Raw genomic sequence first — 16,573 nt, forward strand, 5'->3', positions numbered from 1 at the left:
GAATTGAATCACTGTAAAGGAGAAAGTGTGTCTGTCACATGAAACCTCGCCAGTGTCAGATTGAGCACAGACTCTTCATTCCTTTGGAAGCCTTGCTTGTTTATAACTAACCATCTCAATGCGCCTTTGGCAGAATGTTGTAATTTCCACACAGTCAATGAACACACAGAGAGACATGGCTGATTCGTGTGACTTTAAGCACTGAGGGCGATTACAATAATGCATTCCCTATTGATGTGTTATTTATTCATTAATCCCATCACTCGACACCTCAGCATGGCTTCTCTGAGCCTCCCACCTGTGCTGAGCGGGTGCTCTCCGTGGTGCTGAACCTGCCCTCCGCATGTTGCGGTCGCCCCACGGCTGCACTCTGCTGCTCGGGAGACGACCGGTTCTTTGCTGGCGGGCCGACACGGTCCTGAGTCACACTCGAGGGGATTAATCAAGCCGCATGCTCCAGTACACATCCCGTGCTTTGATCGGCACGCCTTTGAAGTGCATTACTGTGTGTGTGTCATAACGTGCATTGCGAGCGTCAATCTGACTCCTGCACCTGGCTGATATGATGCAGACATGATCGAGAATCTTTTGGTTTTGAGGTTTTTAGTTTTGAATTAGGTGTTTGGGAGTCTAGTTCAACAACGTGTGGTTCAGAACAACTGTCGGCTTCTCTTTATATATGACTTTATGTCTGAATATGCTCTTTGACATACTGAATGTGACTAATGTTGAAGTCAAAAGTTCCTCTTTTAGATACCATGAACCTTTAATAATAAGAAAATGAGGTTGTCAGAGGTTGTGCATGTCCTTGTGATATATAAGAGTTATGGCTCACAGACTTCGATTCATTCCCATTCCTCCCTCTGCTTTACTGTCAGGTCTACATTGTCCTATAAAGAAAATATGAGGTTTGGAGACAGCGGGAGTGAAGGGGGGAAAAAGAGATCCCGTATGAGTGAGAGAAAGAAGAAAATCGCACATCTTATTGTGTGCAATTTGTGTCCTGCAGTTTTTTGCCTGTCAAATCGGATGACATCAATGAGAAAATGAAATTACGGGCTGACGCTCAGCACTGTCTTAATGTTAGGAACGCAGTGTGTGTGTGTTTGGGAGAGATGATGACTTGTTGGAGCCAGCTGGTTATGAACTGTCTTCCAAACAGACCCACAGCTGCAGGGCTTCAGTGATGCGGCCCATATACTCATCTCCTCTCTCTCTGCAGGCAGGCATGCTGTTCCTCATTTCAAATTTTATTGCATTGCCTCAGTGAGCCTATCAAGAGGAGCGCGCAGGGGGGCTGTCGCTACAGCAGAGATCTGACCTGGCAAAGTCAACTTCATCCTGTGATGAGCAGTAGCCAAATCTTGGGATGTCAAATCGGGCTATGTCTTGAGACCATTTCATGTTTGAGTGGCTACAGTTTGATCTGGGGGAAAAAAGTTTCACATTGTAGATGTCACAGTTTAACTTTAAGGGAGTGAGGGGTAAGGAGAAACCTTGCCTCTTAGGTTTGAGATCTCATCCTCTCTTTGTCTTTGTCTTGATGGTTGAATTCATCCATTACCCCTTTGTCATGTCTGAAATCTCATTCCCCTTCCCATTTCTCCTTAAACACACACTTGAGTGAGAGGCCAGCCCAGGCATTGCTAAACGACTTTACCTGCACTGATTGAACAAGAGCCTGGCTCTCTAAACGTATGCATCACTTTTTAATGCCTCATTTCCCAGACTGGATGACAGGGATGGATCCGTGGCTCGGAGAGCAAGGGAAGGGATTTACACGAGGCGGCTGCTTTAGATTACGTGAAACTGGTTTTGGGTTTGGATTACTAGTAATGAAGCCATGTGATGTTCCTTTACCAAAGTGCAATTGAAGTCTGAGAACATTTCGACTATCAGCAAAGGTTTTTACGCTTGCTAGATTATACTCAACCCTCAGGCGTCTTCAATCTGTCTGCATGAGAATGATTGAGAATTTTAATTATCCGTAAAGATAGCCTCTATCGTGCAAAACTCCACATAAGATACCTGAATGCCTCAACCAGATTTAGCCCTCAAAGTTTTGGGTATATGCACCAGGGACTGCTGCTCATTCCAGTCTCATTTTGATTAGATAAAGTGACTTATTTTATCTCTGGCTGTGCTTAAAGTATGCATAGAGCTTTACTGCCTGGTAATGTAAGATATGCCGGTTATCTCCCAATTGGCGTAATATCATGATGGTGAGAACAGAACCCGCATTGATGTTCTTTTAAACCTGGCTCAGAAGTGCCTGAGATATTTATTCAACAATATCTCATAATGTTCACCTACAGTAAGCGCAATCCTGACCATGACATACCTTTAGACCAGGGTTGTCCAATTCTGCATCTGAAGAGACACTTTCCTGCAAACTTTAGTTCCAACACACCCGCCTGAACGTGTTTAGAGATCCTAGATACCTTGATTATCTGGTTCAGGTGTGAGCTAAACTCTGCTGGACTGGGGCCCTCCCGGAGCAGGATTGGATATCCCTGATTCGGACTCATTCGGTGAAGAGACTGAACAAATCCAATAATTGACTCTAATTTGCCTGTAATCCGGCATCAACGTTCAGTCCTCACAGAGTTCTGCTCTTCCCAAAAGGGAATGCGCAGAGCAGAGAGGGAGGAGACGAGGGACGGGATGCGACTTTGGTTCACAGCACGAATGGCCTCCGCTTCACTGGCCCCTATCGCCTCTTTAATGGACTCATTTTCTGGCATAGGCTGATTTTGCCCAGCTCAATTAAATCAGCAGCATTTTAATTGGCTTATGCACTGTCAAACGGGATCTATTAAGCGAGCAGCTGTCAGAGCTGAAGACATGCAGATCTGAGTCCGAGGGAGAGTGAGAACGGTGAAGAGGGGTAAATACATCAGCTTTAAAGCACTCGGGTACAATAATAATGTCTTGTAAATGAAATGCCCCCATGATCCGACCTCTACACAACCCACACTCTAAAAAATGCTGGGTTGTTTCAACCCAATTTTGGGTAAAATATGGACAAACCCAGCCGTTGGGTTAAATTTTTACATTACATTTTTAACCCAAAGTTTGGGTTTGTCCATATTTTACCCAAAATTGGGTTGAAACAACCCAGCATTTTTTAGAGTGCATCATTCTTTTCACTGAAATGCTCTTCACTCGGTTCATTCTCCCATCTTCCAATCCTTTTCATCCTCTCACCCCCCCTCCTCCTTCGGGGTTATGAAGGCACATAAAGAGTCCTACGGAGAGGTTGTAAAGTGATTGATGGAGTAGCATGGAGAGTCTATTAAACCCTCTGAAGTCTCCCTGCATTAGGTCAATTAAGGCCAGAGGCTTCAACGCCCGCCAGCTATGTATCCCCTCCCCAGGATATGTCGCACAGAACAGGGTGGATTAATCTTCGATGTTCACCGTGGTCACCATGGGTTAAGCAATAGGCTTAATTTCTTCTAAGGGAAAAGATCATAAGTTCATAGTGCATGACAGAAGAGGCTTTGGTGTGGTTTTCGACACTCTGATCAAAGCGAAAGGTTGAATCTTTGAGAGGTTGTGGTCATGGTACAACATGTGAAAGGGACTCATTATTGTGTCTGAAAGAGCATGCCGGTGTGGGGTTACCCTGATTAGCAGACCTTGAGCAGGCATCACACAGCAAGACGACTGCCCCAGAGAAATGCAATGGCACAGGTTTATTATTGATGATCCCGGGTCACTCAAATGCGTTCACCTAAGACACAACTGGATGCCTGCAAAGACTTAATGCCCCTGTGCTGGTGGAACCTATAGTGCGTTGTAAATGATCCACATGACACAGGTTACCGTTAATTATTGTATTTTGTTGAAAGAAATGCACAAACCAAACAGAATCTATTTGCCTCTGTCACTCTCCCCACGAATGCAGGGCTTTGGGAAACCCCAAACATGGGTTTTGAAAGAATATACACCCAGACAATAAAACTGGGCTCATTGAAGGGACAGTTTATCCTAAAATTCAAGTCATCATTTACTCACTCATGTTGTTCCAAACCTGTATGACATTGAACAACCCCATTGGACCCCATTGACTTTCACTGTATGAATGAAAAGAAACTGAGATTTTTCAAAATATCTTCTTTTGTTGCACAGAAGAATGGAAGTCATGGTTTTGAATAACATGAGGAGGGTGAGAAGATTTTTCCTTTTCGGCTGTACCATCCCGTTAAACACTTTAGGTGAGAAACACTGTTTGAGGTTGTGCAAATGGCCACAACGCACTTCCTCTGGCTTGTTTTAGCAGACGTCCAGTTTATGATCGCTGCATTCCCCCAATGTAATACGTATTTCATATAATGGTTGCAGAGAAGAAAAAATGAGTGTTTTGGCCAACATTTTTTGTTTCACAGATGTGCATGACATGTTTCATGGCTCAAATAGGAGCACAAGAGAAACGCTGTATTTGAAAGATTTACACAGTGGCACAGCCACGGGGAAATAAAGAGCCCAGAATGAGGTAATTAAAGGCTCTTTGTCATGTGGAATAACCCCTGTGGTGTTGCTGTAGAGGCGCTAACTCTATTCATCCATCCATTTCATACTCGCACTATTACTCCACACCGAGAGGCTAATTGGACTACCGTCTCTCTCCTTAACTCTCGTTCTGTGTCTCCCTCTTTCTCTACCATACTTTTTATTCCTCATCCCTTCCTTTATTCCACATTTTTATTTGCTTTCTGTCTCTGTCTTTGTTCTGGATACATTCGCCTTCTCTGTGATAGTTCAAACACCATAAAAATGCGTTGAAAGTGGAACATGCTTTCCTCAGACGGCTGCCTTTAATCACTTACATGTAATGGACAGAGGGCTTTCTTCCTCCTTCCAATTCAGTTTTTTTTTTTTTTCATTTGGGTTTTTTAATTACTTGGCCCGTCAAGAAAAAAAAAAACAGTGGTAGATGTAATTGTACTGGCATTAGAAGTTTTAAGCGCTTTAAATCTCACACACACGTCTTGGCACACATCAAAACATTGAAAATCAAAATACGCACTTGTTCAGTGGTTGCTCGAAACGACAGATATTGTGAGAGTGAGTGGAATGTAAAACTTCAAAAGTATAGACCTTTTTTCCCCATGATGATTAATGTTCGCTTGAATGAGTTCCAGGATTGAGATTCTGGAATTAGATCAGCTCTATGTTTAGACAAATTCGCATCCAGATACAGGGGATTAGTGACACTACAACGTTTAGAAGTTTCACTTTTTGTTCCCGATCTACAATTTTAGACGACTAAATTTAACCCAATGTTTTTTTAAACCCTGATGAAGGTTATTTTTAACCCATATACGTTAATATTTATGTATAGTTTTTAACCCTTAATACCTTGTTCCATATTTTAGACTGTTCATACTCGACACCGTATATCTTTGGCACCACAATTTGGGGTTACCGTGGGGCTTCGTTACCCAAGGCTATTTCCCTTTTAAGCCATATGATAAGAGATGTTTCACACCTGTCATTTTTTTAGAGATGTCTGCCAAGGATTAACCTTTGTCACAGCAAAAAATTGGAAAAATGTAACCACACACTTTCATATCATTCTTCCACTCAAGTCCATATATACAGACACAGCCTTGATCCAACCTCATTTTATTAATCTGTCAATCACAAACATGGAAATCTTCCTGGTTCCACTGCTCATCTCCTCTCGTTCTACTGTATGTGTCTGTTATCTTCTCCAGGTCATGACTGATTTGATTTGTGTGCAATTAAGATTGCTATTTCCTATTATGTTGCTCTGTGTGTGTGTGTGTGTGTGTGTGTGTGTGTGTGTGTGTGTGTGTTTCCTGTGCAGTGCTCTGGCTTGCACTGGACTAATTGAATTAATGCATTCATTTGTGTAGCGCTTTCTTTTCCCCGTCTCATTCTTGTGCACGTTCATTCTCTTTTATTTTTTTTACCCTGAAGCATGTGTAATTCTTTTTAATAAAATAATGTAAAAATTCATGACACCTTGAGAAGTCCTGGATGAATGTGATGATTTGATCCTCTGCGTTGAAAACGAGCGAGCGAGAGAGTGTTTGTAGTTTCGGTGAAAATAATATTGAATTGGCTGAAACTCAATAGGGAGCTGGAGTGTTTTGCTAAAGCCTGCTAATACCGTACAAGAGGCTCATAAATAGCAGAACCCGAGTGAAGTGGGGTAGCGAATACAAATTTGGCCTTTCATATGGAGATCTCCTGTGATAGATGGACGTGTCTTCATTACAGCCCTACTGAATAGTGTTTAAAGACAGCAGGAGAGACGGCCATCAGTCTAGAGTTGGCTTTTTGTCAGTGTACATTGATTATGCCTCACTAGGTACAGAAGAGATGACCTGCTGAAACTGATCTAAAAGCAGCCGTTAACAGCTTGCAAACATGCTCGCAGCATGCAGAAAGACAAGAGAAAGACAAACTGAGAATCAATGAGCCTGCGCTATCCTGCACCTGTGTGTGTGTGTGTGTGTGTGTGTGTGTGTGTGTGTGTGTGTGTGTGTGTGTGTGTGTGTGTGTGTGTGTGTGTGTGTGTGTGTGTGTGTGTCTGAACTCAATCCCTTTAGACCTTTTACCTTGACCCATTTTCACTAAATATTTTCATAATGCCACAGATGTTAACTTGATATATTGTAAATAACTAGATGTTTGCTTTTTCCAAAGAAGCTGAGAGAGGTGCAAGGCTGTTGTAGGAGGTAGCCAGGTGTTTAAATATATATCAAGACGATTACAAGTAATTTATGTTAAAACCTCATCTGTGTTCGCCAGCTAGAATGCCTCTAGTACAAACAGTGCAGGATGAGCTATTAATATAGTAATAGAGACGCTTGCCTTAAAAATTTTTCATTTTTTACTCGTTGATCTTTCATGCATACGTGTCATTTTTCTTTCTTAACTGACCTTTGAATGCTGACTTGATCTTTTTCTTGAACTCATGTGAACAGCTGAAACAGGCTGAACGTCTGTTTGGAGTTTGTGTTTCGTTCATTGCGTTATGTTATTAGGCAGTTATGATCTTCCGGTAGAGAGATGCTGTACAGTCCAGTCTAAACAGATCACTTGCATTACATTTGTCCCTGTCAGTGTGAATCTGAGGACGGCCGGCAGGAAGGCCTTTTGTTGGTCTTTGCGGTTTGGACTCAAATGGAGTGAATCAGTGGGAGCACGCCATGTAACTGCTGCAAGTCAGGCAGAAAACTAGGGGAGACACTGATTTTATGGTTTGTGATACAAACACTTGAATAGGCCATTACACAGCTTATAACACACCTGTCTCTCTTTTCCTTATTGTCACCTTATTTTTCCCCATTTCTCTTCTGTTGTTCGTTTCTTTGCTTTAAGGCACAATACTTTTTTTTTTCAGCTCAAATTCTAGCACCCACAGACTGAAAAGTCAGCAGTGCTAGTGCATAAATCCCTAACGTTTCCCAATTTAGATTTACTTGCTTAAAGCAATGTTCTGTGTTCAATGCTACATTTGGACACGTTAGAATCTGTAAAAACTGTGTTGACAGTAATGCAATGGACCAATCCTGGAGTTTAGATTGTTTAACATAGACATTTTTTTCCCAATTAAAAATGTGTTACTTGAGCTTTAAACTTTCTGAATGGTCCTTTTAGCTGTGCCACTATAGTTATTATAATTCCTGTGGGTTTTATCTTTTTTTTTACAATGATAACAGTTTAGTGACAAGGTTTACTTTACATGGTCTTGTATGCAATCCAGCACAAACAACAAACATCAGCACTAATCACATATTCACGTGTTTCATTTTTTCAACTTGTTGTTGCTACTGTACAATAGTGTGTATTTTACCTTTTTGACCTGTTCCCTATTGACTTTCACTGTAAGTACATTACTACACACATGTTGTTTTGTTTGTTTGTACAAACTGATGGATGAGGTGATTTTTTTTTTTTTCTCTGGTAATCAACAGATGTCAGTAATTCAATTGGATCAAACCTGGATCATTCCTATAGGATATTCTTTAAAAGAAAGTACTCTATGTTTTATATCATTCCCTTTACCTCAAGATAACTTTAGTACTGGGAAAGCACACACAGGAATACTTCTCAGGTGACTGGGTTCAGAGAAACACAAGCTGTATTGGTAAACTAACAGGTCTCATTACATTACGGCTCAGTGTCCTGAACCTTAAACACACGCTTCATCTTCTTTGACATTCAAACGTGACACACATATCTAATATTTCCTCTGAATCTGAACAAATGTACTTTTTACATGCTTGTTTATTGAATTAGAATTGCATTATAGATGAATCCCCAAAATGACATGATTTTAAAATGTTTATGGTCAAACAAAGTGCATTTCTTTGATGTAAAACCATAAAGATTTAGTCTTTATTTCTTATGCTCTTTTTTGACAGTAATGATTCCTGCTGGCGCGAGATTGACATTTCTGACCAATCACGTGTCGCCTTAGAATGGCGCATCGGAACAGCCAATGAGAGATGGTGAATTATTTGATCAAGAGTGTTTCTAGAAATGCTGTTAGCAAAGCATTTGATCCGTCTGGTATTATTATTTTGAAAGTGCGAAGTCGTCCGATTGCTTCTGGAATTGCTTATTTAGGTCCAATCGAGCGGTGAATGGAATTTATATAGCGCTGATACAATCTGTTGTACACTGTCACCTGAAAATCAAGCTAAAATTGAATCCTGTGTTTTGGTGTATATTGAGAAATTAGCAAGTGAGTAAATGCTAGAAGCAGCCGTGGATATCTAGGTCATTGAATTTGACGCTCTTGTTCACTGTTTCGGGTGTCCTCCTCAGTGTCCTGGACTGTAGATATAGTGTCGTCGCTCCAGTGAAGGTAAACCGGCGAAGATGGACAGCTGAGGTCAATGTGGACAGAACGACGGTAATAGGAGAGAGACGGAGAGAGAGGGAGGAGGGTGGCGTTTAGAGTGTTACATGTCACCATGACACATGTCGTTTCCCCCGACAGGCCGTAATCACTCCGCTCGCACACATCTCTGACGCCGTGTTCAAACATACACACCTGCATTTACAGGAAATGCGCAGTAATGAACTGCCAGTCAGGAAGATAGAGTGCGCGGTTGTCCTGGAGGCAGTGGTGGTCAAACCGCATTGAGACCCCACATTACGGGATGTGTACAGTATGTGCTGAATGCTCGCAGTTTCTAAAAGATGTGAGGACAGGTTGTGCTCTTTAATCCAAGATTGGTGAGATGGAAGATGGCGAGCGGGAACAGCAAGTGCGGACTGCGGTGGTGGCCTCATGTTTTAAACATCGCCGCCGTTCTCTTCACCGCCTGACATTCGGCAAACTCTCCGTCTGTCCGGCCTTGATAGTGTCTCCCGCCAGGACGATCACTCCTATAAACTAATTATAATACGCACACATGCATGAATCACCTTCAGAGGATTTCTGTTTTTGCAAACGTCCACTCTCACACAGTGCTCTATTATTTCATTCATTCCCGCTCGTGATTTTGCTGAGGCGTAGGGGCCAAATAAATGTTTTTCACAAGAAATATCCGCAAACTTTTTGAGTGCCATTCACGAGAGTGCCGTAATTAAACTATGCGTGTGCGGGTATGTAGGAAACACTACGTAATTAGAAAGTTTGATGTTTTTTTAAAGAGAAAATCTCTGTTTTGGTTTTACCCATTTCCAATCGCATCAGTCTTGATAATAGACGACATGCTGCATAGGGAAGCGATGTGTGTGTGCATCACTTGAAATGAATCTGCTGTATATTTTGCGGCTAATGCATCACGCTCGGTCGCTGCCCTCAGCGTTCACAGTTTGAGGAAATAAATGGTGATTTTATTTTTTGCTGGTCTCTATGGTATCCATCAGAGAGAGAGAGAGAGAGAGAGAGAGAGAGAGAGAGAGAGAGAGAGAGAGAGAGAGAGAGAGAGAGAGAGACTGAGACTGCTGTGATCTAATGGAACAGTACTGGTCTTTGAGGTTCTCTCTGTGTGCCCATTGGGGAAAGCAGCCACATCTGTCACATATTTGACCTAATAGTCTACATTTTCAACATTCTGCTCTCATTAACAGTATTTAACCTATTAAAAATGTTGTGCACCCAGGGGCAAAGCAAGAATTATACAGTAACTGTATATATGTATTTATTCGCCCCCCTTCTTTTTGGTGAATAATCAAGAATATAACCGTTATGTCCCAAACATCACGCCCCCTCATGCTTTTGTGCATTTAATGTATATATATATACAAATATTTGTATATTTCATATTGATATAAATAGCAAGAGTGTTGTTGTTCCAAATAGCCTGATTGTGAGTGTGATAATACTTTTATACAACGGTTCAGTAAGTTAATAGTGAGTAACTTAAATTTTAGACATAATATTGCCAGTTACTTTGTCTGTTCTTGATCCACCATCAAAAACGGCTCCAAACAAAGCCACATTAGAACCGTTGAACATCTCTGAGCATCTCTGAGCATCAAACATTAGTGGTGTTCCTGAAAAAATCGACATAAAAAAATCAATGATTCAATAACTCACTCATAAAGGCACTAGTTTCATTTGTCAATGAATCAGCATTTTCAAACGAATCGATGGCATGAATGATTCAATGCAGTTACTATAGTAATAACTATAAATTGTGCATGCAACTAACCCTAAACCAAACCAAATCCTAACCCTAACTCTATAGTAAATACATGTAGTTACTTAATATTACCCAGAACTTAAATGTATAATGTGTATATACAGCATAACAAAGACACCTTATAAAGTGTAACCTATTTTTGACCTAAATAAAAACAGTTTATTTGAATGTTACCAAATAAAGCACATATTTTATATATATTATAGCATATATTATTCTGTATGCCCCCCTCATTGCCTGTTTTGGAGCTCGAATTGACTCGAATATAAATATTTATATACAGCAAGAACTGTGATTAATGTGTATTGAAGGTTCTGACTGGTTTCCGCACTCTTACACCTGGTAGATTCCGATTGGCTGGTTGTGGATGGTTGTAGCTTTGTATTGGCTGAGGGAGAGATCATAGCTGCTGTTATTGGCTCAGGGTTTGTGCCATTGTGTGAATACTGATGTGTGTGTGTGTGTGTGTGTGTGTGTGTGTGTGTGTGTGTGTGTGTGTGTGTGTGTGTGTGTGTGTGTGTGTGTGTGTGTGTGTGTGTGTGGGTATCTGTACTTCAGTGCTTTAGCCCACACAGCGCCTTTGTGACGACTCAGCCAAAACGGGCTCAAAACAATTTAGCTGAATCCTCGATACGCCTTTTAGATACAAGAAATGAAATAATAGCAAGACTGCCAGGGATCATTGATCCACAGCCGGCTGTAAATATCAATGAAGTACCATTACACAAAGATAAATACGGTTTCAGAGTGTTGTGGCGCACCCCTCGCACACATAAACGCACTCCAGCTTTTAGATAAAAAACCAGCAGACTGAAACGCGGGGTGACATGAAAGCATTCGCGGGAAACAGGTGGAATCTGAGAGCTGCAGTCCCTAGAAATCAGCAGGAAAAATGAGCTCTGGATGACATGGAGAGTTGAGTTTCTCACAGGTGAAACCTGAAAACCATACCTGCAATTTTTAATTAGAAGAACTGTCTTTACTCAGAATTTCTGCCTATTTGTTTAGATGTCCTGGATCTGATTTCATTAGACCTCAACTGTTGGGTTCCCTTTATTTTGCCCATTTGAGTGTATTAATCGGTGGTATATGCTTCTGTTGAAGCCATCTGTCAGCGTTAATTCAACTTAATTAATAACTTAATTTCTACAGAATCATGCTTAAAATAGCCCAATTCGAATGATGAGCTATCCACTGATAAGAAATCTGTGGCAGAAAACTCAGCAGTTGCCATTGTATCCCATGAAGCATTGCAGACAACGTAAATCACCTCCACTCTTAAACTGCTTATGTATGTGTATATCTTATATAAAATGTAATACTTATAATACTTAATGTAATATATATGCAAATAATAATAATCTCATGCAAATAATAAAATGCTATAAACAATGCAATCATGCATAGTTAGGTTATCAGAATAAACGAGCTCATCATAAAAGGTTCTCACTGAAAAACATTAAGGAATTATTCATACCCAGTCCCTCTTGTATGATTCTCAGTATTCCCTAATTGGTCGTGTTCGTGATTACCCAATTTACTAATTAGCTGAGCGTGTTTTACATCTGCACTCTGAGGGAGTTGATAGGAAGGATATAAAAGTTGCATCTCTTTTTATGTGCAGTCACTGCAGGAGACCGTCTCTGAACCAACTTCTGAAATAAAATGAAAAGTTTAAATTTGCATTATTCTAACTAGAGAACAGTGTGGTGAATTTCAGTGCGATCGTCTGTGTGCAAAAGGTGTCAAAAGAAGTGTGTGTGTTTGTGTGTGTGTGTGTGTGTGTGTGTGTGTGTGTGTGGTTGATGTAATGGTTTTATTATGGATTTAGAGCGGTCACGGTGATCAGCACAGGATGACTTATTTAAATGTCGTGCACTCTTCTCATCCTTTGCTGGAGATGAGGCATAGAAAAGGATGAGGGGAGAAAGCGAACGGATATTTCACCACTGTCACTCGTTTCTCCTGCAAAGCTTAGACTGGATTTACGGTTCTCCGAGAGAGCTAAATCTTCATTCGAGTCTAATTTCAAGTCGTTACTGTTACATGACAGCGAGGGCCAAGGCAAATATCACCTGAAACGAATGGAAGGGAAAAAGAGCAGAAGGGAGTGATAGAGAGGCTGGCAGAGGTCTCATTTGGGGCTGGCTGTGAGTTTCTATACGCTCTGAAAAATAAAATGCTATTTCACCTACTTCAACTTAAAAACGTAAGTTCAGTTGCTGCCTTTCATTTTTAAGTAAAAGAGGGGAGGTCTCCGCAAACTTCCATCGCGGCCCAAAGATGACTTAAAATTATTTTAAAAAATAAGACAAAACAAGCATTAAAGTGTGTGTTTAATACATAAATATATAATATATAATTAAATATATATATAAATGAAATATAACTTATATAAAAAAACTAAAAAAAGAGTAAAATATACATTTGATATTTTTGTGTATTTAATATATATAAAAAAATTCCTTTCATTTACAAATTTATTTTGACTTTTTTTATACATTTGGCTAGTAAAACTTTTTGCCATTTTCCTCTTTTATAACTAGTTTATGCCATTAGCAAAAATAAATTGAAGTGTACTATTTTTGTTCATTTAAATATTTTCTTTTACATTATGCATTTGACAAATTTACAGTGAAAATACATTTTACATTTTTATGCATTTAGCATAATTTTATTTTATTCTGGTCAATGGAGGGCTGTGGAGTCAAAAGTTGAAAACTATTGTCTTATGAACTTTTACAGTTTCCATGATGTCATAAAAAACAGTATTGTAATCTAAGGAACATATAATCCATCCAATTAAATAAAAACGTTTTTTAAATTCCCGTAGGAACCATCTAGCCAACTGAAGAATGGTTCTTGCTTAGAAGAGGGTTCTACCACTTGTGCATATCAATAATCCTAATGATTGTGCATGTTTGTGAACACGTCCCTGCTGTTCCACTGGTTTGGCGTTCTATGAGCTGAAAATAAGGGAAGTGAAATATGAAATGCAGCCAGCCATCTCTGTAAATCATATGACTGAGATGGAAATGAGGAGATAAGAGAGAAAGAGAGAGAGAGAGAGTCCTTTGAGACAGGTAGATGATGACGCTACTCTTGATCAGTATTTATGATCACGGTCACAGCGTAGCGATCTCAAATATAAACCCATTCAACACACACAGGCATACCGCGCTGAAGTGCTGACGACCAGTAAACAGCCCGTTGCTGTATGCAAAGATGTGAGTAATGACTTCTAAAGGACAGGAGGAGCGGAAATGGGCCAGCCCGCCGTTTGATGACTGGGGTAATGTGGCACAGGAAGTGATGAATATATCGGTGGGCACCATTTGCCACGACTCAGCGCTTTTCTCCTGACGCAGGTCTTTAAGACAGCCAGATTAATGAATCTCACTGAAATTAGATTAAAGACTTATAGCCCTCGTTTCTCTCCGGCACCAGACACGACGTCTTCTGAAATGTACACACGCAGATAAACGACAGATGCGTCATGGGTATTACTCATGTTTTTGCTCTTTATCTGGGATGTCACTACAGATGCATCAGTGTTTTGTGCTGAAATGTTACATTTCTGAACGGTCAAAACTATATTATTTGTGGAAAACTCCATTTACAGGCTCTATTAGTCACTACCAGCGGGGGAAATTGGCTTCGGTTGTTCTCGAAAGTGCGGCGTGTCAAATTTGAGCATGTTGGAACCGACATACATGTTCATTTATTCATGGCTCATGTCGCAGGAGCAACTGAAGTCGTACGTGAATGGAACACAGCCGATTGGGATTGAATTTAGGCCCAAAACGCTTCTTTTACTTTATTCTTATTTCATTTACATATTTACCTTTAAAAAATAAATAAATTTGCCTTAAAAAAATGGACAAAAGTAATATTTAATATAAAATGAAAGAATGTATTTAATAATTGTTTCCTCTCTTAAATGCTGTTTTGGCAGAAATGTATTGAAATGTACTATTTTTCTGCTTTTTTGCATGTATATATTTAATAGAGACGTTATGCATTTGACAAATATGAAAAGATTTGCATTTAGCATAAAAATAAAAATAACTTTTTTGATTTACATATTTACTTTTTACATGTGTATACATTTGCATAAACAAATGAAAAAAGTAAAACTAAGAGTAAAATGTACATATTTTTATCAATTAAGCATAAAACATATTCATTAGTCTTTCATTTACGTATTTACTTTTTACATTTAAAAGTAAAAAAAAAAAAAACTCCTTTAAAACTAGTTTATGCCTTTAGCAAAAAGAAATGTATTAATAAAAGTATATTATTTCTTACATGTTTGCATTTAAATATTTAGTTTTACATTATGCGTTTGACAAAAATTAGTAACATTTACATTTTATATTTTTATTCATTCAGCATAAAAATTATCTTTATTACTTTTTATGCATTTGGCATGATGAAAAAAAAAACGATCTTCCATTTTTTTTTAACGAAAAATATAAATTGCTTAAATTTGCATTTTTATGTATAGTCTTGTTTTGTTTTTTTCCATCTGGATTGCTGCTTCAGATGCGTCAATGTTTTGTGATGAATGTTACATTTCTGAACAGTCAAGACAATATGAGTGTGTAAAACTCCATTTACAGACTATTAGTCTCTTACAGGAGGGAAAATTGCTTCGGTTGTTCTCGAAAGCGTGGCGTGTCAAATTTGAGCATGTTGAAACCGATGCACAGGTCCATTTATTGGTGGCACACGTCGCAGGTAAGCGACTGAAGGCTTGTACGCGGCCATACGTGAATGGAATACAGCAGAGCGGGATTGAATCTCGGCCCAAAACGCTTCTCATTTGAATGCAGCAAACAGCCACTGCTGCACACACACACCCGAGATGAGCTTTCAAAAGTGAGCAGACAGTTGAGGTGTTCAGGAAGGCAGAGCGAGCAACTCTGAAGGAGTGTGTGACCTTTAGCTTGCGTCACTTTTTTTCCCTGCGTGCGTCTGAAGAGCGAGGTGGAGAGGAGCTTGGATGAGAGTACCATGGGATATGACATTTCTCATTCTTTCAGTTTGGAAACAGCAAGGCTCTGACAGAAAGCGTGTGAAGAGGGGGGTGGGATTCTGGAAAGATGCCCGCAGATGTTAACCCTCGCCCGTTGGACTGGAAAAACACCCCTGGGGGGGCTTTCTGGACGAGGTCCGATTGCTTTTCAGACCTCAGTCATTACTAAACCACTTACATTCTGTATTACATTCACTCCATCCCATCCCATCTCTCTCTCTCTCTCTCTCTCTCTCTCTCTCTCTCTCTCTCTCTTAAAGGGATAGATCACCTTAAAATGAAAATGGTCGGTTTTAGGCTAGTTATCGTTTACAATAGTTTTATTTTATATTTTCCCAGTAGAGAAGTTGTATTCACATTACACATACATTTTTGGGAGGTAAATGTATTTTTGTAAAATTTTGCATTTGGCATAAAAATTTTAAGAGCATGTTTTTGCATTAAAATGGGGGGAAATCTTTTTAAATGAAAGTTAAATGAAAAGTTTTTACATTTGTATACCCCCCCCCCCCCCACACACACACACACACACATTTTGTTATGTAAAAGTAAAGCGAAAACTAATATAAAGATGACCTTAAACCTAACAGACTCAAACTTTTTTTCAATGCGTGCACTTGTGTACTTACAGTGTATAATCTAAAAAAGCACTGGCTAATTTAATGGTAATACATGGGTTATTACCCTGCTATAGTAATTACCATAATAAGTACATACTGTATTATGGACATGAGGAATATGACTGTAAAATAGAGTGCAACATTTGTTTTCTCCCTGTCCAGAACCACCGTTCTTGACCGTTTAAAAACTGAAGGTTGTGGTTCCCTCTGTGCCAGCCACTGCTCACTCTCTCACTTTCTATTTGCACTTCCTTGTACGATATTTTTACAGC

The 16,573-nt window shown here is 39.7% G+C and overlaps 1 protein-coding gene across 2 annotated transcripts in view; it reads left to right on the top strand.

Annotated features, from left to right (window-relative positions):
* Window positions 1-16,573, top strand: part of kcnd2 (potassium voltage-gated channel, Shal-related subfamily, member 2) — a 244,723-nt gene that overhangs the window by 139,766 nt on the left and 88,384 nt on the right. The window lies entirely within an intron of this gene.

Source organism: Phoxinus phoxinus (assembly GCF_949152265.1).
Source record: "Phoxinus phoxinus genome assembly, chromosome: 9".
In the NCBI taxonomy this organism is placed as follows: Eukaryota; Metazoa; Chordata; class Actinopteri; order Cypriniformes; family Leuciscidae; genus Phoxinus; species Phoxinus phoxinus.